Source organism: Dipodomys merriami, unplaced genomic scaffold, assembly GCF_024711535.1.
Source record: "Dipodomys merriami isolate MVZ:Mamm:240054 unplaced genomic scaffold, mDipMer1.0.p SCAF_5, whole genome shotgun sequence".
Taxonomy (NCBI): Eukaryota; Metazoa; Chordata; class Mammalia; order Rodentia; family Heteromyidae; genus Dipodomys; species Dipodomys merriami.
Genome location: NW_027206068.1, coordinates 4,317,796 through 4,340,821, shown reverse-complemented (window position 1 = coordinate 4,340,821; position 23,026 = coordinate 4,317,796). Strand labels below are relative to the sequence as shown.

The following is a 23,026-nucleotide window of genomic DNA, read 5'->3' as shown; positions in this document are numbered from 1 at the left end:
GGTATTCACCCCTGAAGAAGAATGAAATTCTGATACATGCTACAACATGGATGAAATCTGAAGACATCATGGCAAGTGAAATAAGCTATACACAAAAGGACAATTATCATATGAACTCATGTTTATGAGAAAGGCAAATTTATAGACAAAAGTAGAGCAGAAGTCATGAGGAATCTGGGGAAAAAGAAAATATAATGGGTTCAGAGTTCCTTTCACTGGAATAATTAGCACAGTTCTAGAAACAATAGTGATAGCATATATCAGTGTGTACCTACTGAAAAAATTTTATGTTTTATATAGTTTACTGAAACTTAAAAGGTATTGAAAATAGGTCATTTAGTAAACAACCTTTAATAAAACCAACAACTTCCACATTTTTAATACAACCATGAGAATTCAGCAGAATGTCTTAGGAAATGGAAGCTTGGAGATATATATATATAAAGCAATGCTTCCAAATTTCACTTTTGTACTTTCAAAACTATTTTTAAAAATAACATCATCATCTTTTCTGGTCATACTTATTCCATCATGTGGAAATTGTTTATAGTTTTTCAATGACCTTGTCTGGTTCCGTAACTTGGTGCATTGCTGTCAATGAGGTAAGTGTAATCCATATAAAAAGCCTTCCATCAAATTATTTTGCCACCCATGTAAGAGAGATAAAAAGTTGTGGCTATCAGTACTCTTTCAAGTCTGGATAGCCTACACATTTTGAGCATGTTCTATCCCTGGAATGCTCAGAAACCTAAAAACTTTTTAAGCATTAAAATGATATTCAAAAAGCTTTGGATTTTGTAGCATTTGAGATGTTTAAAGTTTCAGATTAGAGATTCAATGGGTAAAGTCTATGCAAATATTCCAAAATCTGAAATACTTCTGCTACTAAGTATTTGAGATCAGGGCTACCCAATCTATATCTACCAGACCTAATCAAAAACCTCACTTCAGCCAGGCACCAGTGGCTCACGCCTGTAATCCTAGCTACTCAGGAGGCTGAGATCTGAGGATCTCGGTTCAAAGCCAGCCCAGGCAGGAAAGTCTGTGAGAATCTTATCTCCAATAAACCACCAGAGAACTGGAAGTGGCGCTGTAGCTCAAGTGGTAGGGCGCTAGCCTTGAGCTGAAGAGCTGAGAGACAGCATCCAAGCCCAGAGTTCAAGCGCCATAACCGACAAAAAAAAAAAAAAAAACAAAAAAAACACCTCACTTCTAAGTGCTCCACAAGTTAAGCACATGTGATGATCTACACTGTTAAAGAACTCAAGTCTTAAATCACCAGCTATTTACCAAAATTAGGTGTGCTAAACATGGACAAGGAAGAATAGTTTTCTAAGCCAGTGGCTCTACAGCAGCTTTGTATTTATAATAACACAAGGTTCTTATTAACAGTTGTAGGATCACTATGAACGTGTTCCAGTTCCTGTAGCCTTTTTCTGCTCCTTGCTTAACTGGGCCTCACTCTCAAGTTCATCTTGCTGTGTTGTTTTCATATGTCCTTGTAATGTTGAAGGTTAAGTGTTCCTTTGCAAGACTGCTATTATAAATAATGTATGGATGTCTGCTGATCTTAAATGAGTTGTGACCTTTATCATAAAAATTTAAATAATCTTCATTATAAAGTTTGCACTTCTTTATTAGACTATAGTTTAGAAAACAGTTCAGTCAAAGTCAAAAGTTGGCTGATACTAAAGTCAACATTTTTCTTAACAAAGTCAATATTTACACTTCTGGATCCAATAGCCAAACTTGAACTTGCCTTTATTGTTCTGATGGATTTTTTTGTTTTATTTTTCCACCTTAATGTCAATTTGTACCAGTTAAATTAAAACTCTACAATTGTCACAAACTTAAGAAATGTGGCACCCTATCACAATTTTTTGAAAAGTACATCGGGTGTTCCTAACTGAACTTTGGAAACATTGGCAGATGGCAAGTGATATTCTTGGGCATTTGACATCAATTCTCTCTGCAAATTATGTTCATGGTGGATGTGAATGATGTGAACAGTAGAGTGTTCACACTTTCATCTCAATGGTGATCAACCTGACATCAACTATTAGAAAAATAAAAGGCAAGAGCAGTTAGTTGATAACCAAATGACACATGTATGACCAAACCAGGTTTACCTGGTTCATTTTCCAAGCCATGTAGCTCATCACACCTGGCAATGTGTTTAGTACTCAGTACGTGCTGAGAATCTGTACAATCTACTCTAATATTCCCTCTTCTAGTTGACTGATAAAAAAATCTTTCATGACCTACTAACTTGAATTCAAGGCATGATCATGGGTTACAACCTACAATTTGCAAATATGGCTGGGATGGGGTTTGGGTTTGTGGACAGTGTCTGGGTTGCCTTTCCATTTGGAGAACCCAATCCCTTCCTGCCAACACCCCCAAGCTCATGGATCCTCCTTCTTACTCTCCTGCTCCTCTGCAGCCTTCAATCGTCATTCCTGTCTTGGCTGGCTGAGGACCCAACTGATGCAGGGCAATTCCCAGTAATATCTTTGCTCTCCCACTCATCTCTTCCACTGACCTTCTGTTTTAGAAAAACACAGCTCATCTGCTTAAACATAATTAGTCACTTCCAGGACCTTCTTAATCAGGAGCTGAATGAGGCTGGAGAAAAGTCACTCAACTGTGCTAAGTGAATGCTATTTTTCTTTTGACCACAGATTCAAAATGTTCATATAACATGGCTAGGAAATTCTAACGTATTTCCTCAAGAAATCTTTGCTTGCTTCAAAATGTGTGTTTCAAATTTTCTCTTCTGTTCTTTTCAAACGCTGCTGTTCCCTGCTCATAGGATATTCCCATGACAGCCACATGAGTGACCAAATGACCCCTTTGACATAAGCAGTTCTAGCATAAATGCTCAAGCATCTCTCTCTCTCTTTTTTTTTTTAACTAACATTTTTTGTTTGGTTGGTTGTGGGGGCTCAACTCTGGGCCTGGGCGCTGTCCCTCAGCTCTTCAGCTCAAGGCGAGCGCTCTGCCACTTGAGCCACAGCACCACTTCTGGCTTTTTCTGCTTATGTGGTACTGAGGAAACGAATCCAGGGCAAGCACTCGACCACTGAGCCAACTTCCCAGCGCCATCGGGTATCTCTAATACAAAAACCCAGGCTATAGTTTGGAACTAGAACTTTCTCCCACAGACCCATGCCTGGTCTTACACTTGGGTGGGAAATGGGACACAGGGAAAAGGGATATGTCATTGGAGACATGCTCAAAGGACACTAGGAGACCCCAGATCCTTCTGTCTTCTCTCTTTGTTTCACATTGATCTTACTTTACTGTTTAGGTAGTTACAAATCCCAACTTCAAGAACTTGGTCTTGCTCCCTGCTATTCCAGAATGATGGCACAAGGTAACAGAGATTCAAGATGTATTGCTAATTAAGTAACTGGATTGCATAAGAATAGATAGAAAAGTTAAGCAAATAAAATTAAAATTTAAAATTAAAGGGAAATTTCAAGTTTTGAGGTAAATCATTGCAAAAAAGATAAGCTGTACATTCTGCTAAAACTGGAAAGTCCTGTTTTTTTCTTAACAAAGTATAATGGAACAATTCTCATGATATACTAAGTTAATATGTATAAAACTAACACCAACATATTTCTAAATTTTAATAAAGGATAAAAAGACTATTTCAAACATCAAAAAGAAAATAGAAAACACATCAATGACCATTTGAGACAATTCTTAAATATATATATATTTATACATATGTATTAAAAAATTTTTTTAAATGGAGAAAAATCACCAGCAGTTGGGAGACACTGGCTCCCCATGTGAAAAAAGGAAGAAGTGAAATTAGAGTAAAAATCATGCCTGATTCCACACATATTAAAGTACAGCAATAGACAGTGATACAAAAATCATGTTTGGAGATTATTTTTAAAATACTAAACTGTAATAAAACAGCTTCCATATTGCAAAGATCTCTGAAGCTGAAGAATGTTACTCCAGGAGGAACTCAACTGAAAACTGCATCTAGGTTTTTGTTGTTTTTTTTTAAGAAAAAAAAAATCAAGTCTTTCCTAATTACTCATTGAAAATTTTTTGTCCTCTGCCTAACGTGAATAACCCACAACTCAGGGAAAGCTGTTAGTCCTGCTAGAAAAAAGTGAAAAATAATTTATTTTCCATTGCACTGAAGATCAGGACACCAGGCCTCTGAGTGCTTACCACAGGCTGTGTTCTTACACTGACTGTATAGAAAGAGGAGGCAGAGTAAACCTACCCCATCTACACCTCAGCCCAGGCCTGTGCCTAGTCTGAATTGTGAATGGGAGACAAGGGAAAAAAAATAAAAGATCAGGACACCAATGAAAAAAGAAGAGGTGGTACTTTTTTTCACTCAGCTTTCCATCCTTGTAAGGAACACCTGAAATAACCAACTTTGAAAGATAAAAGAAGTTAATCCTGCTTACGGTCTTGCTGATCCCGGTCCAAGATGGATTGTCTCTGCGGTTCCTGGGTCTGGATGAGGCAGCAAAAGATGTTGAAAGTGCCCAGCCGAGTACTCACCTTAGAGCTGGGAAGCCAGGGAAGACTGGAGGAACAGGAGGCACCAAAGTCCCATAATCCCCTTCAAGAGTACCAAGACCTTCCACCAAACCCCACCTCTTAAGAAAGGCTCCAACCACTTCCCAATAAAGCCACCCTGGTGACTAAGCCTTTCACATATGGGCCTTTGGGAGATACTCAAAGTACAAACTATAGCAACACAGCTCTACAACTTCTCTGACCTGGATTGTTTTTCAGGTCAGAGAAAATCCGTTTCCAAACCCAGGAGTTGTGTTGCCTTTCCTAGGCAACAGAAAGATAGGGGCAACCACCAAACCCCACCAAAGACCTCTTGTCCTCTGTCCCCTTTCATCCATCCTCCATTACTTACTGTCCCACAACAGCCCTTTCCTACCACTCTAAACTCCCACCCCAACCCTACCGGTTTCTTTCCCATGTCCACACCACTCCTGTCTCCAGACTCCATGCATTCGCTTTGGCCCAAGTCTTATAGTGCCAGCTTCTGCCCCTCTTTATTTCCTACTTGTTCCAAAACTGTTCTTAGGTTTGGTCTCTCCCTTCACTCTCCTTTGTGCATTTCTTATATTTAGAAGGAAAAGAGGGTATGGGGGACTATCTCTCTTCTCTATCTATTCCTCATCTGCATCTTTCTGCAATTCCTGACAAAGGATATTTTATACCATTGGCTGTCATCACCTGAAATCAATAGTCTCTCCAAAACCCTAATCTCTCCAATGAATTCTCTTGCAAGTTCTCCAAAGATCCTAAGTGCATGACAATTCTCATTCTGCCTTTCTCCCTAGCTCTCCCGCCCACCATTGTCTGGCTCAGCTGGTGTGCTTCTTGATCCACAAGCACTAATTAATTCTGGGTCTTTCCCAAGGTTTTATACTCAGGATTAGGCTGGAAGGATTATAACTAGGGTAAATATAGGTTTCACTGTAAAATAGCTACAAATTGTACAGTGAGTTGGTGTGTGATTTGAGTGCCTTTCATACTTATTTGAAGCATTTAGTTTCTTAGTGGCCCTGTCTTTTGGGATGCTCACTGGTGGTGGACAAGCATGAGGAGGGACCAGGAGTCTTTTCCAACCCAGGAACAGCAGGTGCAGAACTGAACCTTGAACTTGGGTTGGAAATGTGCTCTTGATGAAGAAGCAAGCAGAGCAGAGCAAAGTGTGGAGAGTTCCCAAATTCCTTCCAAATCCATAAAAACAGAAAAGGCTTTATAGTCAAGTTTGGGTTTTATACAAAGCCAAACGTTTTACTTTCTCCTAATATGTCTTTGAGCCTTTAATCCAGCACAGCAGTGCTGTGGAAGTATTTCTTAAACTTGGTTTTACCTTCTCTCCTACACTGGGTTTCACCCTTTTCTATTGCTTCCTTCCCCTCCTCTCTCCCTTCTTCTATCCTCCATATCATCAGAGAGCTATTTGGATAGGTGCGGTGAAGAACCCACAAGAGGAGTGCTTTACTGTAAGAAAAAGCACGGTGGTCAACACCGCTTGAAGTTGCAGTAGAGCCAGGTAGCAGCATCACCCTGGCTCCCCTGTGGAGGATAAGCTGTAGCTGGGCAGGAGGGGAGGTCAAGACATGTCAGTTAGAAGAATCAGGTGCACAGACCCCTGGGGAAGCTGTGAGGAGAGAGGAGATATATGTGAAAGAAGCAGCAGGGTTCATTATCTGTAGCCTGAGCAGCTGACAGAGGGCATTTCTGTGTATAGAAATGGGAAAAGAGTGGGAAGAAGCAGGGTCATCTAGAGCTTACTTTCATGTAGGAGTAGTACTTGGGGAATCCAGGAATGGGGAGACCGTGTTTGTTCCCTGCATTCTCCTAAGACAAAAGTTTCTTCAAGGTGCAGAGGGAATGGAACCACTTGAACAAACATAAGCACCCTGGTTCCTTAATGGGGTCCCATAGATGTGGGTTAATTAAGTCTAATTTCCTAAAACAGCGCCCTCTTGCCACAGTGGACAGTGATGAGCAGGCAGGAGCCAGCCACCATCCCAGCAGACAGAGCCCATGAGTGGCTATAGCTATTGAGCTGGGTAGGACATCCTCACCCTGAAAACCTCCTTCATCAGCAATTGGGACACTATTCTTCCAGGGTCAGGTAAGAGGGCTAGAGACCTGGATATTACACTCCCTCATATCACCTGGCATTCAGGGCAAGGGCAATGCGGCAACATGGCATGCTAGTGGGAGATGTGTCTAATTGTAATTATCTAATGTGTCCAAGTAGGGAATGGACATGACTAAGGGTTTTAATCATCAAGAAAAGCAGATGTGCAAGCTGAGCTATGAGGGAAGGGAGAAAGGTAACAGGGACATAGCAGCAAAATCAGAGATGAGGGGAAATGGAGTAGGCTAGGAGAACAATGAAGCACCAGGTTCCAAAAGTGGGCAAGGAGTAGTCTCTTGAACAATTATGATGGGCTGAGTTCTGGGATTATGCAGAGTCCTTCCTTCAATTGGTTATCGCTCATGATTTTTTTAAGTTTATAGTGGCATAAAAGTAAATCTATAAAAATCATGTGTTTTGCACTTTCACTACAGTGTTCAGTAAATTGCATCAGCCATTCAATATGTAAGTATTCTAAATACATATTAAGACAGTCGGGGCTATGCTCAAATGTCCAGAAGAGTAGTGTATCACATGCATTTTTGACTTACAATATCTTCTTCTTTGGTTTTCCTTTTAATTTGTTATTGCTAACATAAATTCACTGCACAAAGGGGTTTCATTGTAATATTGATACACATGCATACAATATACTTTCTGTTTGTATTGCTTTCTTAACCCCTTGCCTTCTCTACCTACCTTTTAAAGACTTAATTATAGGATAATACTTTCAACTTACAATGGAATGCAACATAACCCCTTCATAAGCCAAGAAGCACCTTTATGTTTTTCTTCTCATTCTTCCAAACTATGCTGTGAGGTAGACCTTGCCCACAAGGAGTTGAAAGCTCAGGAATCCAGCAACATAAGCAATGTGCTGCTATGGCTGGGATGGGGATCCCCTGAACCTCAGTGCTATGAAAACAGAGACTGGGGTATGGCATAATGATAACCATTTTGACCAGAGACTTAGAGATAAAGCAACCTAGTTTCATGGATCAGGGAAGAATCATATGAAATGCTATGGATTGGAGAGGGTTCATGTGCTCAAAGCTTGGGTCCCTGTGTGACAGGGCTGGGAGATAGTGGTACCTTTAAAAGGTGGGCATAGGACAAAACAATTAGGTCATGAGAGCCTTGCCTTCAGATGGGATTAAAGCTACTGAGGGAGGGCTTGTGTGACAAAGTAAGGCAACCCTCCTGCTTATAGCCTCTTCTGCACATGGCCCTTTTCCCTTCTTCACAAGAGGTCATACAGATGACTATTAGATCTTGGGCTTTCAGCCTCAGTACTGACAGCCAAATAAATCTCCTTTCTTCTCTCTAGCCCATCCTCAGAAATTTCATGATTGTAATAGAAAATGGAACCACACTCTTCTCCCCCACCCCACTCCCCAAGATGAAAAAACCTACCAGGACATTTCTTTTCAAAAGCAGCACGTCAGAAACTACATGGCTAAAATGAGATGGACATTAAAATACATATTAAATAAAAACATCTTATCTATAAGGGTTAGAATGGTTCTGGAAACCTATATGTTCTGCATGATGCTGAAATTCTTAAAACTCTAAAGTTCTAGACATTTACAAATATGTATCTTCTTATGTAAAATTTGAATTTTATTATTTCTTTAACATTTAGCTATCAAATAGAATTTTAAGTGGTTTTGGTATATATATCTATATATATAAATGTATATAGATAGATAGATAGATAGATAGATAGATAGATAGATAGATAGACAGATAGATAGATAGATATTTGACTAGGGATATAGCTCAGTGGCAGAGGGTTTGACTAACACACATAGTCATAGGCACTGGGGGGAAAAAAAGGATAAAAACAAATAGACCTAAAATCCCAGACTCAGAAGGTTGAGATTGGATCAGAGATCAGCAGGTATGCCCAGGGAGAAAGTTAGTGAGACTTCATCTCAACTATTAAGCTAGGCATGTTTCATCATCACAACTATTCAGGAGGCAAAAATAGAAGAATCCAAGAGCAGGCAAGTTCAGGACACTACAAGGGCTGGAGACATGATTCAAATGGTAGAGCCCTGTCTTAGCAAGTACAAGGCCCTGAGTTGAAGGTCTAGTCTTGCAGATGGATAGATATAGACAGACAGACAAATTTTTAATCTGCCTTGGTCATATATTTCTATACAACTAGAATCCAGAGGCAGTATAAGTAACCAAAATGATTTTTCTGAAGTTTGTAAAAATCTGTAGGCTCTGTTATTTCAAAAGCCATTTTTTCCCTCCATTGGATCTAAAAACTTTAATAGCTAAGGAAAAAAAAAATCATCCTCTGATGAAATAATCCGCATCAAACATGTGCATGGCAAACTCTCAGTCCTCAACTTGTTTTTCTATGAAGTAATCTGTCAGTATAAGGAAAGGACACCTTTGAAATGTTACTTTCTTCTCCCCTCCATCCTGTCTTCAGCCCTCAGCCCTGTTATTACTGAAAGCATGAAATGCTTCCTATGTAGCGATTCAAGCTGTTATACTCCTTATCATAAATCTTACAGCGTCTTACTACATTCCTCCATCTTCTCTTAATTGAGACTATAAACTAAAAAAAATAATTAATCCTCTTCTCAACTTAGAATGGATTATAACAGCCTACTGATCTGGCAACTCTCTTGGTAATACTGTGGCCAGGCTGCCCTGTTGTCAGAAAGCAAAAAGGAAACCTCTTTATCCAAGAATCCTGTTGGAATGTCCGTATCCATCTGTCAGGTCACAGAAACACAGAGAGGGGTCTTCTGGAAGATCCCTAGGAAACACCCTGAAATAAGTTCCCTTTATGACCCGAGCAACAACATTTCCTTGAGAGCTGTCAAAACAGAAAATTTCTTCACAAAATTTATCATTTTTTAATTGAAAGGCCTCAAAGGTAGCCATTAGTCACATCTTCATATATATCACTGTTACCATTAACATTAAAAAAATCTACCTCACTGGATAAAGATCAAAGCCTTCCCCTAAAGTACCCCCCCACACACACTAGTTTGCTGCACCTAAGCAGGTGAACATAATAACAAGGCTTCTCCTATCTATCATCCTCCCATGCCTACATCCCAGGGCAAGCCTGTCCAATAGAAACTTCAGTAATTATATATATATATCCAGCCTGGCAGGAGTCGGTCTTGGAAGAAGAGACCTGGAAATGTTAGACCTGCTGTCCCACAATTCTAAATAACTATGGGAGAGAAATACATAGACAAGAATCGTGCTTGAGTTTTCCAAACCCACCAGAAGACAGAGGTTTTTATATCACAAAAGACACACACATTTCCAGTCTATTTCTGCTGGCTGCACTAACAGGAGGGCAAAGATAGTAGACACCTTGGATAACGATTCAGCCCCGGCCCAAGTCAAGCCTGCACTGATCTCCAGGGCCCCAAAATAACTCCTGCTGACCAGAAGGATGGGCCTCCAAACCACAGTCTGGGCTATCTGAGGACAGTGCTCCCAGGAATTATCCTTAACCATCTTACAACACGCATGGAGTCAACAAAATGAGGATAGATTCCAAGGATCCACAGTGGTTTGGCTCCTGATACTGTAGATCACACTCAGCAAGAATTAGCGAGGGTAGCTGGGCATACTGGCGCATGACTGGAATCTCAGCCACTCAGGAGGAGGGCGGGAGGCAGAAGATGATGAGTTTGAGGCCAGCCCGGGCAAAGGTCGTGGCTGGACTCTGTCTTAAAAACAAAATAAAAACCAAAAGATCTGGAAAGTGTACTTCAAATGGTCTGGGACTTGCCTAACACGTACAAAGCTCTAAGTTCAATCCCAGCACTGCAACTATTTATGCACAGAAGGAAGGAGAAAGAAGGGCAAGGGAAAGGAGGTGAGGGGAAAGGCAGAAGAGAAGGAACAGGCAAGGGACAACAGAGAATTAACGAGGGTGCTGATTCATACATGGCTAGAGCTTGCAGACATCTCAGAGAGAGAAATCAAAGTCTTAGTGCTTCATCTTCCCACAGACATTGCCTTTCTTACCACTTCAACATCTACTTTGTTCAAGACCAGAACACACAACTATTGAGAATGCCACAGCCATGACCCAGACCGGGTGATTATAACCTCAGCAAGAGATTGAACCCAGAAAGAACACAGAGAAAGATGAGGCATTTCTACAATCTTAGAAAGACATATAGCCACAGATAAAGACGGTGATCTGTAACCACTGAGACAACAGACTCCAGAAACAGTGCAAATGCCCATTACCAGGCAGATGTGAGATGCCCCATCACAATTCCTCTCAGCAATGAAGGGGATCAAAAGATTGATATGTGCTTCCAACAAGATAATCTCAAAGTAAGTTAAAGAAACTAGACAAAGAACACTAATTTCCTTTACACAACAGTCTAGAAAACTCGGAGTAATCAACAGAAAGAAACAGGTCTGTGAGAAGGTAGCAGGGAAGAAAGGACAGGAGACAATGTGGTGGGGGAGCAGGAGTGAATGACAACATGTCATCACCTTGATTGACACCTGATAGATAACAGACATCAGATGACAGTTTCAAATACGTACAGTTTATTGTATTCAGTGTTTGACACCTCAGTAACTATTAAAACAAGAAAGCAATTTGGGAGAAGGAAATCAAAAGGTCTGGTGTGACCAAGAACAAGTAGAGTGAATTCTCATCCTTGGTGGCACTTACGCTCTGAGAGTTACTACAAACACTGAACTAAGCCATGGTTCCTGGGTCAAATATAGGTTTTAAAATCTTGTGAGCCTTGGGCCCCATTCTGACAACAAACTGATATATAACCATGGCTTATGCATGTTACTGTTTAAAAGCCCTTTCCAACAAACAAATTACTGATGAATTAACACTGAACTCACCACTATCCAGCAATACTCACTCATACCTGAGAAAGCCCATTCTCAGCCCTGCTTGTTCTGTGAGATATCAGCAGCTTTCTTGAGCTTAGGAATACAGTGAACACCCTAGCACTACAGACTTTGGAGCTATTTTCACACCAAACAGGACACCAAACACACCACAAAGAGGACACCAGTCCCCAGCTAAGGGCGGTTCCTCTGCTGGATTATGGGCTAGTTCTCAGTACCCTAGGGATCACAGGTAAGTTTCAACAAGCAGGAACACTCACAAATAATGAGTATCACATCTCAACTGGGGAGGGGGCATTCCTTTACTTCACTGGACTCTTGTCCAGGTCAAGGGTGTTAATCCACGAGGATCACACAGAACCGTACCCAGCACATAGAAGCACGGTATGTTTTAGCTGGTGTTCTTGTTACCATTTGGATTATCCTTATCTGGTCTCTGTACCCATAACAACCTGTGCATCCACTCCATGTAGCACGTACTCTTTGTGTTATCTACTTCTCTACACACCACTCCCTATATCTGTGAACATTCCAAGGACCAGACTACACTAGGATATCAGACTCTTCACAAAGCCTCAGCTGAGAACCCTGGGTTTTGATCTCCATAACTTAAGTACTAGACCATCTTCTTGATTTGTAGTAATGTAATTTTGGTATAACCACTTAAAAGCAGTGATCCTGCTGCCTTACCCTAAAATGATCCAATACCCTATATTTCCAGAAATTCATCAAGACTTACTAATATTTCAGTATGATTTTAGTTCTCAAGAAACCCTGATCTTGCTGATAAATATTGGAAGTCATCAAAATGAGTAAGATATGGTTTTCCTTGGTAGCAAATCACATCTTTTCCTAGTTCTAATGGGAAGAAAGGACAGTAAGAATTTTTGATCTGCAGAATGATAGCAAGAAGACAGGTTAGGATGGTGAAGGTAGGGCTCAAGTGGTAGAAAGCACCAGCCTTGAGCAGAAAAGACAAATAAGAGTGAAGGCCCTGAGTTCAAACCCCAACAGAAAAGATCAACTAGAAAAGAAACAGGAGAGATTAACCATCTACTGGCCATTAAAAGATTATTGAGTTGTAATCTCTCCAATCAAGGGAAACTCCAATGGAGTTTTTAAAAATGTTCACTTCACAATGGATTCTAATATGCAAACAGGTATGCTAGAATTCCAACAATTATTTGTTTGTCTCAATCTCAAAAAGGGCCAAATGACTAATGTTTGTCTATCCTTGTAAACCTCAGTGGCCAAAATGGAAATAGCTTTTTATCAGAAAACTTCTAGGGTCAATGTAGAACCTTCCTGTTCAGCCAAGCTAGAGTAAGATCAGACCTCTCTCCTACTACTAGATACTCCAGACATACCAACAAGAAAAAAAAAAAAAAGAAGAGGGCCAGGCATGGTGGGTCTTGCCTGTAATTCCAGATATTCAGGAGGAGACAAGGAGGATCAAAGTCTAAGGCAGCCGATGTAGGCTGTAATAAAAGTCATGTGAATATGGTATGTCTCTCTCCTTCTTAAAATATCTTATTGTACTGCACTATATCTGACCAGCGCATGAAATCAGAAAAACTGAAAGCCAGATAAAAAGGGGTAACTATACTGTTTCCTCTCTCTCTACTAGGACCCTAAAAAATAACAGTGTTGGCTCTTGAGTTTCAGTGAACAATAAAGGAAAAAACAGTAGGGATTACCCTGATTATTCAACTACCCAAGTCCCATCTCACAGGATTTTTGAGTCCTACTGATAGATTTTTTTCACTGCTGTGACAAATACCTGTGAGAAACAGTTTAAAGGAAGATAGGTTTGTCGGGTGGAGGTTTCAGACCACAGATGACTGGTTCTACTATCATGGGAAGGAGGTGAGGCAAAACATGGCGACAATAAGAACACATATCAGGGAAGGCTACCTTCATAGTAGCTGGGAAACAGAAAAAGGAAGGGGCTGGGAACGAGGCATTTAAAGTTTACTTCTCCAGCATATACCCCCCACTCACCCACTTCCTCATCTAAGCCTCTCTCCTTCATTTCGACTTTTCAATTATACCACCATTATGAATCCACAAAGGGATTAATCCCCTGACTGTGTTACCACCCTCAGGCAACTGGAATGTACAGTCCCCAGTCTAGTGTCTGCCCCATGGGCCAGTATGCCCTCTGTGAAGGAATATGTTGTATTCCTAGTACGTTCATGTCAAAGTTTTAACCTCCAATTCCTTATAGCTGTATTTGTAGACAAGAGTCTTTAAAGAAGTAGTTAAAATAAAATGAGATTGTGAAGGTAGAACCTAGTCTCCTATGACTAAAAAGAAAAGATTAGGACACAGACACACACACAGGAGACTCACATGAAAACAGAGGGAAGATGCTATTTGAAAGCCAAATGGAGGACAAGCCAACCCTATGGACATCTTGACCATGAACTTCAGCTCCATTATCTGACACCAAAAACTTGTTTAGCCTCCAGTCTGTGGCCTCTGGTAGGTCAGCCAAACCTGACTATGACTCTCTTTGTTGCTGTTTTCTTTTTCAGTACTGGGATTTGAACTCAGGGATTTGTGCAAAAACTCGGTCACTGTCATCTTCAACTTTTCCTTTGCTGGTTATTTTTGAGATAGAATCTCAATGTCTGCCCAGGCTTGTGCTTGGACCACAATCCACCTATTTTAGGCTTTCATTTCTAAAACTGGGATGACAGTTGCTACTACCACACCCAACTTTTTCCACTGAGATGCAGACTTTTCCAGGGCTGACCTGGAAGCATAATCCTCCATATCTCAGCCTCCCACATAGCTAGAATGCCAAATATGAACACTGGCATCAGCTGCCCTCTAATAGCTGTTTTCCTCCTGGTCAGAGGCACCAGTGGGCCCTTCTTCAAGAAGTCCAGTCAGTTCTTTTGTTGGCACCTTATAGCTCAGTGTTCGTAAAGAGAGCAGAGCTAAAAAAGAGTGACAGAACAGAGGTAGGCAAGAGACACCCTCTGAGACTCTGGAATAAAGGGTTTCCAAACTCTATAGTGGCACATATCTACTCACCTTGCATTAACCAATACTTAACAAAAAGACTCTTCACAAAGAAAGGTTCTATATACAGATGAAAACACAAGGAGATCTTACCTGTTATGAAGTGCTTAGGGGATCCGTCTGCCAAGACGGCCACCAAGCGTCACCAAAAAGAGAAGAAGATCCCACCAACCACTAGGCGGACACTCTCCAAGACTGTCTTCTCCCACTCCCCAAAGGAGTCAGCTCCAAAGCTGAAAAAGGAAAGAGGCCATTAGTGGCCTAGTTAAAACAAAAAACACACAAAAACATATATACAACCGAACTCGCATGTACCCAGGACCAAAAAAATGTTTAAAGATACAAAAGAATTTTTTTAAGATCATTGAAAAGACTCCTTTCTCAAAACAGATCAAGAAAATGAATTACCAAGAACTTGATTTCTAGTTCCTACATCTACCAACCGTAAGGGAAAAAAATAAAAGGTCTAAAGAGTACCAGAGCTCAAAAGAAAGGCATCTCAGCCTCCCAGTTCACTGCCTGCATGTCTCCCTGGTTCAAAAAGCAAGTGACCTTCAGTGTAGGTGGGGTTGTGAAGCAAAGTTTACCTAGAAGTCAAATTTTGAGCACAGATCAAAGCCCACATGCTTCTCCCATGGAAGAATTTCTGTCGTGTCCAAATTACTGGACACTCTTAAGTTTCAGTATCCCTAATTACAAAATAGACATGAAAAATAGCTTCTCCTTTACAGGGCTTTTATTAAAAGGATCAAATGAGTAAATGCACATATAGAATTAGGGTCTGACCCGACATAGGAGAAACACCAAACCAATAGTGGTTATCATTAACAACACACCAAATATTCCTCTATTTCCAGAAGCAAAATCAGCCACACTGGTCTTTTTAGAACCAAATAGGAGATGTGTGAAACAAGATTAGTTCAAAACTCAAAACTCAACATCATAGGTATGCACAAAGGCTCTTAACTTAAAAGAGTGCCTACTTTAACCCTCTCAAAGAATTAAAAACTTGAAAAAGTATCATGATATTATGTTTAACTGGACTGTTTCTTTTAAATTCTAATAGCTAAGTTGAACACAGGTTGTTTTGCTTTGTTTTTTAAGGTGGACGGTCAAGCAAGTATGATGGTTTCTGAGATGGCAGTGGGCCAAAATGCTGGACAAGAGCCTTGGGTTCACCATAACAACGGTAAGTGTATCACTTCAAATCCACACATCCTGAGGGGTTTCCATCTGCAGAGAATTTAATCTTTTCCTAGATTCTTATCCAAGTGCCTCAGGACCACTTCCCAGAGCCTCTGCCAGACGTGTGCCTGTAGATTTAGAACATATGCCTGGGAGATTTTCTTTTCAAAGTGTGCTTTGAATTGATCTATAATTAAGGTAAACTGAGTGTGTGTGTGTGTGTGTGTGTGTGTGTGTGTGTGTGTGTGTGTGTGTGTGTGTGTGTGTGTGTGTGTGTGTGTGTGTGTGTGTGTGTGTGTGTGTGTGTGTGTGTGTGTGTGTGTGTGTGTGTGTGTCTCCTAGCCAGCTGGTACCCACTCAAACCCATGTTGCATCTATTCAAGAAGGTTGAATTAAATAATCCAGTCAACCAAGCAAGTGAGTTGTGAAGTCGACAAACTGAACAGGATGACTATGAACCTGCCCTCCACCATAACCTCAGGGCCGTTCAATAGACATCGGGAGGGAAGTCTGTTACAAACCACCACCTCTGGACCCTGTTTACGACTGCCCCATGCAGAACCTACAGCACCTACGTGCAGAAGCACATGTCATGTTCTGACCTTGACCGCTAACAGCACCTACAGAGTCCACATGGAACTCACTGGTCTCTTTTCCTTATCAGTCAAGAGAGCTCTTCTCACGTGGCTTTATAGTCAACGTGGCAAAAACCTGAGGTCTTACTAAAGCATATACTAACCTTGGCAAAAATGAATGTCTCAACTTTCTTCCAAATGTTTCAGAAACAAAGTGCCTCTTGACTCCTGTTTAGTATCTTTAACATCTCCCTGAAATTCCTCAGCTAATGTAAAGTTTTCCTTCTGTCTAGCTTTCACACACTAAATATTTAGAGTAATAACAGCGACTATTTAAACACTCAACAAATCCCAACTTTCACAACAGTGGGTTCAGCCAGACAGAGTGAAATATAGCCCTTCTCAAAAGAGGGCATTTTTAAAATTAAATGCTTCTAATTTCAAAAAGTTAAATTCCATGTCAGAGAGTACAGTGTGTTTTTTTTTTAATTGCAGGAAGAAGGCACTTACGAAGATACATTAAGAAATATGTGAACAAAGTGAGATTGAAAAAAAAAAGGCGAATTTCTAAAAATGCAGTTATAAGATTTTAGAAGGTTAGAAGCTGTGGACAAGTAAAAGTAAATCAACCATTAAGTGGAAGAACTGCAGGGCAGCCCCGAGGGGTACTCATCCAGCATGTTGCACGCCCTAGGTTAGATCCTTAGTATCACCAAAATGCTTTTATCAAAACAGGGTGTGCAAAACCACAGGCTACAGCTCCTTTCCCAGTGAAAGTAACAGACTTGAGGCCATACAAGGCACAGTAGAGGAAGTCAACCAAACACAGAAACCTTTCTCACCTAGCTGCCAACACACTCGAATCAACAGGTACACAGCAACCTTCCATAATTCAGCCACTACGGCCCAGATCTTCTGGACCATGTCCTACCGAGTCCCTTCCTCAGTGGCCCCCCTAGTGAAAAGAGGTTTGCAGGGACCATGTGCAGAAGTGTTAGACAAGTGTGCCAACACCGCAGAAAGAACAAGACGCCATTGCTGAAAGCAAACAAAAGTTAACCTGAATGTGTAAGGGGTCCAGATCCCCATGATTTGGGTCTCAATTCCCAAGTCAAAAAAATGAAACACAACAGGGTGAAGAAAAGAAAGCCTACTTGAAAGAAGCCAAATGCTTTTCTCTAAAACTAGTCAAAGCAGAGAGGGACAAGATGATCGCACGTGTTCACACACACATTCGCAAACACAAAAACTGATCCGAAAACATTCCACTCACCATAGCTTCCACACACATACACATACACATACACACACACACACACACACACACACACACACACACACGCACACACACACACACGTGTGTATTTTAGTTCAGTCCTAAGAATAGCCCTTGTACAACCATGGAATATCACCGCACTTGAGAGATACACTCTGAAGTGAAAGCAGTTAAAAATAGTGTGGCGCTGGCACAAAAATATGTGCTACTGTTCGTCGGCAAGGGCTGCATTTACAAATATGAATGTGTTTTCCTCGTAGCTCCATGTGCTACGTGAGCGACACTGGAACAAGAGTGTATGTGTCTCCCTCCTCCCCAGCCTCGCACAGGACTGGAGAAACTGCAATCCCAGGGCTTCCAGCCTTCCCTGACTCTCAGGTGAGGCCACCCACCATCATGCCACTGTGGTAACCGTGACAAGGGCAAGGACAGCCCCACCCTTTGCTCACATCCTACAAAATGCTTGGAAGGCTTTTATGGAAGGGCTTTTTGAAGATTAAAAGGAGTAAAGATGTGACACATGATAAAATATCCAACTGGATTAGTACTTCTTAATTAAGGATAACTAAACATCAATCTTTTGAAGCTGAATTGTTAGCCCCATTTTACAGATGAATAAAACATGGCTGAAAGACAGTAAGCCTGTGCCAGGGTCACACAAAAGCCAAGATTTGAGTCAACAGGTCTAAATTGAACTCAAGTCAATACAAATATCTATGTTTGGACTACCAACTGGCTTTCAACTTTGACAAAATATGACTGTGTTATAGGAAAAAGGATAGAAGGCTTTTAGAGTTGCCTTAAGGACTCTTTCAATTTATTCTTTCCATCACATCCTTCAAAGCATATGTTATATTGTACCTTTTTTTAAAAAAGAGCAACATGGCCAAAAGGTAAAACCTAAAACCCAAAGCACATAGGATAACAGAAAAAAATTAATATCCTACTTTCTAGTAATTAAAGATTTTGGTTAATCAGCTCAAAATAAAGAATTCCCTTATCCTGACACATGGCATGAACAAGAAACTTCCAGCTGTACAAAAAAAAAAAAAAAAACAGAACTGACATCGTGTCATTAAACCCACATGACATTATGAGTTATTACATTCCTTCCAAGGGTCCTAGATAATGTGGAAATACAGAACAGAAAAGGCTAGGCAAATGTTGAATGGAAAAAATATTTTTGTTTAACTACTGTTACTTACAGCTGAAATGCACAATGACCAACTGTAAAGAATTTGGAAGAACTATGAACATTCTCGAGGTTGAGGCTCCAACATGGTCTCACACCACCTCCTCAACACACTAGTGCCATGACTCAGGAAGAATGTCACCATGAAATGGTTTTCTTCACAGAAACAATAAGTAATACCAAAATAATCAGTAATACCCAAGCAATAAACACAAGATACTCTGAAGAGAGGGAAAGACTTTCAGAGAGGAACCAAAAAGTCTAGAATGTAGAAGCATATCCCCTTTGTGGAAGGGATTGCCAAACCTCTCCCTGTCCAGGGATTTGTTAGTACAACCCAGTCTCAACGAACACCCAGGCTCCCAGGAATTCGATTGCTGAGCTAAACATACAGTTAGAGACACAAGTCTACATAACACGGTAAGAGAATGTAGACGTGGAATGTGAATGACGACAGTATTTAAAAATAAGATCAAGGATTAATAACTGGAAATGGCTGCTCCATAAGATTCAGTCAGATCTCCACCTCCTGTGTGGATTGAAGATTTACAAGTTCCAAACAAAAATACTATGAGGAAATGTAGACAAATAATGTTATCAAATCTGTGTGAGAAAGATACTTCCAAGCAAGACTCTTAACCTAGAAGCCATGAAGGATAAACAGAACAAAAGTCTCTATAAGCAGTATCAAAAAGAAGAAAAATGATTTACACGTATGTTAGCCACTGAGGAGGATAACAGTTCGAGGTCAGCCTGTGCAAAATGTTAAGTAAGACCTCAGCTTAAAAATAAAACAGAACATGGTAGCAGATGCCCATCACCCCAGCTACATGGGAAGTATAAATGGGAGGACTTCAATACAGGTTGGCCTAGGCAAAAAGATCCTAGCTTAAAAATAAACAGCAAAAAGGGCTGAGGGCATTGGCTCAACTGGCAGAGTACTTGCCAGCAAGAACAAGATCCTAAGTTCAAATCCCAATACTGCCAAAAGAATAAAAGATAAGCAAAAGCCATTGGTCAAAATATCTGTAGTCAAAAGCACACACACACAAAAAAACTAAGTTTCCATAATGGAAAAAGGGGTGATACGAATCAAGATGCATTGTACACATAAACTGACATGTTGAATTGAAATCCTTTTGTACAAGTATTTTAAAATAATAAAAATTCTAATAATTAAAAGAGATAAAAATCAGGCATTATAAAATATAATTCCTAAGAAATTACAAATACCTCACAAAAATCTGTGTTTAATAAACCTCTTATTAAGGTAAAAAGGGGGATAAGCAGTCTAATATGAAAATAGGAAGAGGGTAAAGCCAACAATTGCCAAGCCCACAGATCTCCTGCCTTTGCCTCAAGATGCCTAGAACTCTTCTTTCACCATTGATCCAACGCTTCTAGCTTCCTCCCCTGCAGACTGCTTGCCAATGCAAGGCTCTGGTCCAGCTATCCTGACCTGTTCCCTAATCTACCTTGTGAGATCAGGCTGCCTGGCACAAGCCTGCCTCATTCCACAGCCATTCTGTGGCTCAACCCAGACTCCTTCTCCTAGTGCTGCTTTTCTTCCTGTCAACTTCCATAAGAAACAGCTCTAAAGCCAGAGAACCCCTCCATCTTGGACACTAAGTAACTCAAACTGGCTGGAAAAAGAAATTCAAATGGTAGACAGTCATCAAAATGCACACAAATAGTCCAAAGAGAGCCAGGAGAAGAGGAGACTGGGTTACAGTGGGTAGTCATGAAGGTGGTCTTCACAAGCTCCGGAAAAGGAGGCAGCCTCGGCTAAGATTCAGCTTCCCTGTGCCTCAGTTTCCTTCCCTCCCCTGTGCCTCAGTTTCTTTCCCTCTCGCTAAATAAGAACAAAACAATCCCTATGCTATGCAATGTTGAAAAAAACATTAATTGCCATGAAGTGTGTCCCATGAGACTGGCAGAAGGTAATCACCTGATAAAGAACACAGAGAGTAAAGAAATAAGATGGCACTACCCTAAGATGAAAGGTCATCTCTACAAATCCCACACAGAGAAAGAACCAAAGAACCTGAACATCAACAACCCAAAAGAGGCTACCACATGCAACAAATACGAGGTGGAAGTGGAAATCTTGATCTCTGTAAAATTTTAGGCTTGAACTTGTAAAAATAAGGACGGAATTCCTGACCAAATTTTCAAGCCCATTAAGTAACCAAGATTCAATCCAAGGGTCCTGTCTGCCAGTCTTGAAAATCTATACACCAGGAGTCCCCTGTGGTCCTCCCTCAGCCCTTGCATAGGGCTCTCCTGCCCTTTCTAGGGATTCCAGAGAAATCCCAGCTCTCTACCTAAACACAATGAGCCTATTAAGTGTTTCAGGCCAAGTCACATGAACATTAACTGCACAGACTCTGCTCTGTACAGGCGGCTTCCAGAAATGCAGAAGGACTTGGCCTTCTATTTTCTTTTCTTTTACTATCACCCTTTTCTTTTTCCTTGTCTTCTTCCCTGAAAGGGAAAGAAAAGGAAAGAAAGAAAGAAAGAAAGAAAGAAAGAAAGAAAGAAAGAAAGAAAGAAAGAAAGAAAGAAAGAAAGAAAGAAAGAGAGAGAGAGAGAAAGAAAGAGAGAAAGAAGGAAGGAAGGAAGGAAGGAGGGAAGGAAGGGGGGAAGGAGGGAAGGAAGGGGGGAAGGAGGGAGGGAAGGAAGGAAGGGAGGGAGGGAGGGAGGGAAGGAGGGAAGGAAGGAAGGAAGGAAGGAAGGGAAGAAAGAAAGAGAGAGAGGCAGGGGATGGAGGGAGAGAGGGAGAAAGAAAAAGAGAGGGAGAGAAAGAAAGGAGAGAAGGAAGGGAGGAAATGAAGAAAAGAGGGAGGAGGCATGCGCGCGCGCGCGCGCACACACACACACACACACACACACACACACACACACACACACACACACACACACACACACACACACACACACACACACACACACACACACACACACACACACACACACACACACACACACACAGAGGCAAAGAGAAAGACTCTTGCCTGTAGATGGAGGACATAATGTAATCATCACCACTGTTCAGGCTGGAAAAGCTGGAGTGGGTGGCTGGGTAAGACCTCCCTCTTCCTCTCTGTGCAGATCTCTAGAGAAGCAGAGTCAGTGCTTGTCTGACACTTTATTATCAGAACACCAAAAGCCAGTCACCTCAGCATACCCCAAATCCAACATCCAAACTCTAGACCTAGGACTTTATACTCTCTGTACTGCTTGGCATTTTCATAAGTAACTCGGATGACTGGTAGGTTTCCAGGATAAAGTATCCATGTACACGTGGAAGGAAGCCTGGTTCCTTGGCTCAGGAAATCAAAACTTCAGCAAGGACAGTGGAAACATATGGTTCATCCAAACAGGAATAGCAAGGAAACAATTATTAATTCCTCAGAAATGCATTATTATTTGTACCAGGCAGGTCTGGAAATACTAGGCATAATAAGAATTAACAATGTATCCTATTTTTATTGCTTTTCTAAAATGCGGTGGGTAGCTTTTCAAGGACTATGAATGATCTCCTTGTACTTGTTCTTCTTCACCCCCACCTTAGACTACTGCACTAGCTCACTGGCTCCACTGCCTTGCAGCCAGCCCTATGAGGTGGGAGGCCCTGTAGGACAGGAGCACTGGGCTGCTGGCCCCTTGGACTCCAGGTCCTCTAGTTCCAAAAGTGACCCCTGGGAGTCATAGACGGTCAGTAGACATATTGACTGAGGAAGGAATCATTTACTGCCCACCTCAAAAGGTGGACCTGTGTCCTTCAGACAGCCTCTAAACTATCCCCAGGCTCTCCCAGTTGCCACATGGCCAAATTGGTGCCAATGACTCTCCTCAAAAGGCAAAGCATACCGGTCCTCCGTAAAGCCACCCAATTCTGTGGCCATATTCCCCTCAACACATTTTTAAGCCATGTGTGGCAACTTAAGAGGCCATGCAGGGACAGCTAACCTTCAGTGTGTCCTTGGGGACTTAGGAAGATTCTTCCATTGTCCCATCCAGGTGTTATGATGGTTTGGGTGTGCCCTGGGTTGTGTTGAAAACATAATCCTCAAATTCAGAGGTTAGTGGCAGATGGAAGGTAGCTAGCTAAGAGTAAGCCTCCACGAAGGCATTGGCATTATGAGAGACCTGAGGTGGCATGCTGGCCCTGTCTATTCTCCACACATACAACACAGCAAGAAGGTCCCATGAGAAGCCAGGGCCTCCAG

The 23,026-nt window shown here is 41.3% G+C and overlaps 1 protein-coding gene and 1 non-coding gene across 4 annotated transcripts in view; one reads left to right on the top strand and one right to left on the bottom strand.

Annotated features, from left to right (window-relative positions):
- The window catches only part of Grb10 (growth factor receptor bound protein 10), a 161,496-nt gene that overhangs the window by 114,836 nt on the left and 23,634 nt on the right, over positions 1-23,026 (bottom strand). For all 3 annotated transcript variants that reach the window (XM_069995982.1, XM_069995984.1, XM_069995983.1), the window contains exon 2: positions 14,660-14,799. The gene's annotated coding sequence lies outside the window, so the exon portion shown is untranslated. The remainder of the gene's footprint in view (positions 1-14,659; positions 14,800-23,026) is intronic.
- On the top strand, positions 4,181-4,310 carry LOC138810264 (small nucleolar RNA SNORA51). Its single transcript, XR_011367071.1, has one exon. It is a non-coding gene; the product is annotated as a small nucleolar RNA SNORA51 (small nucleolar RNA).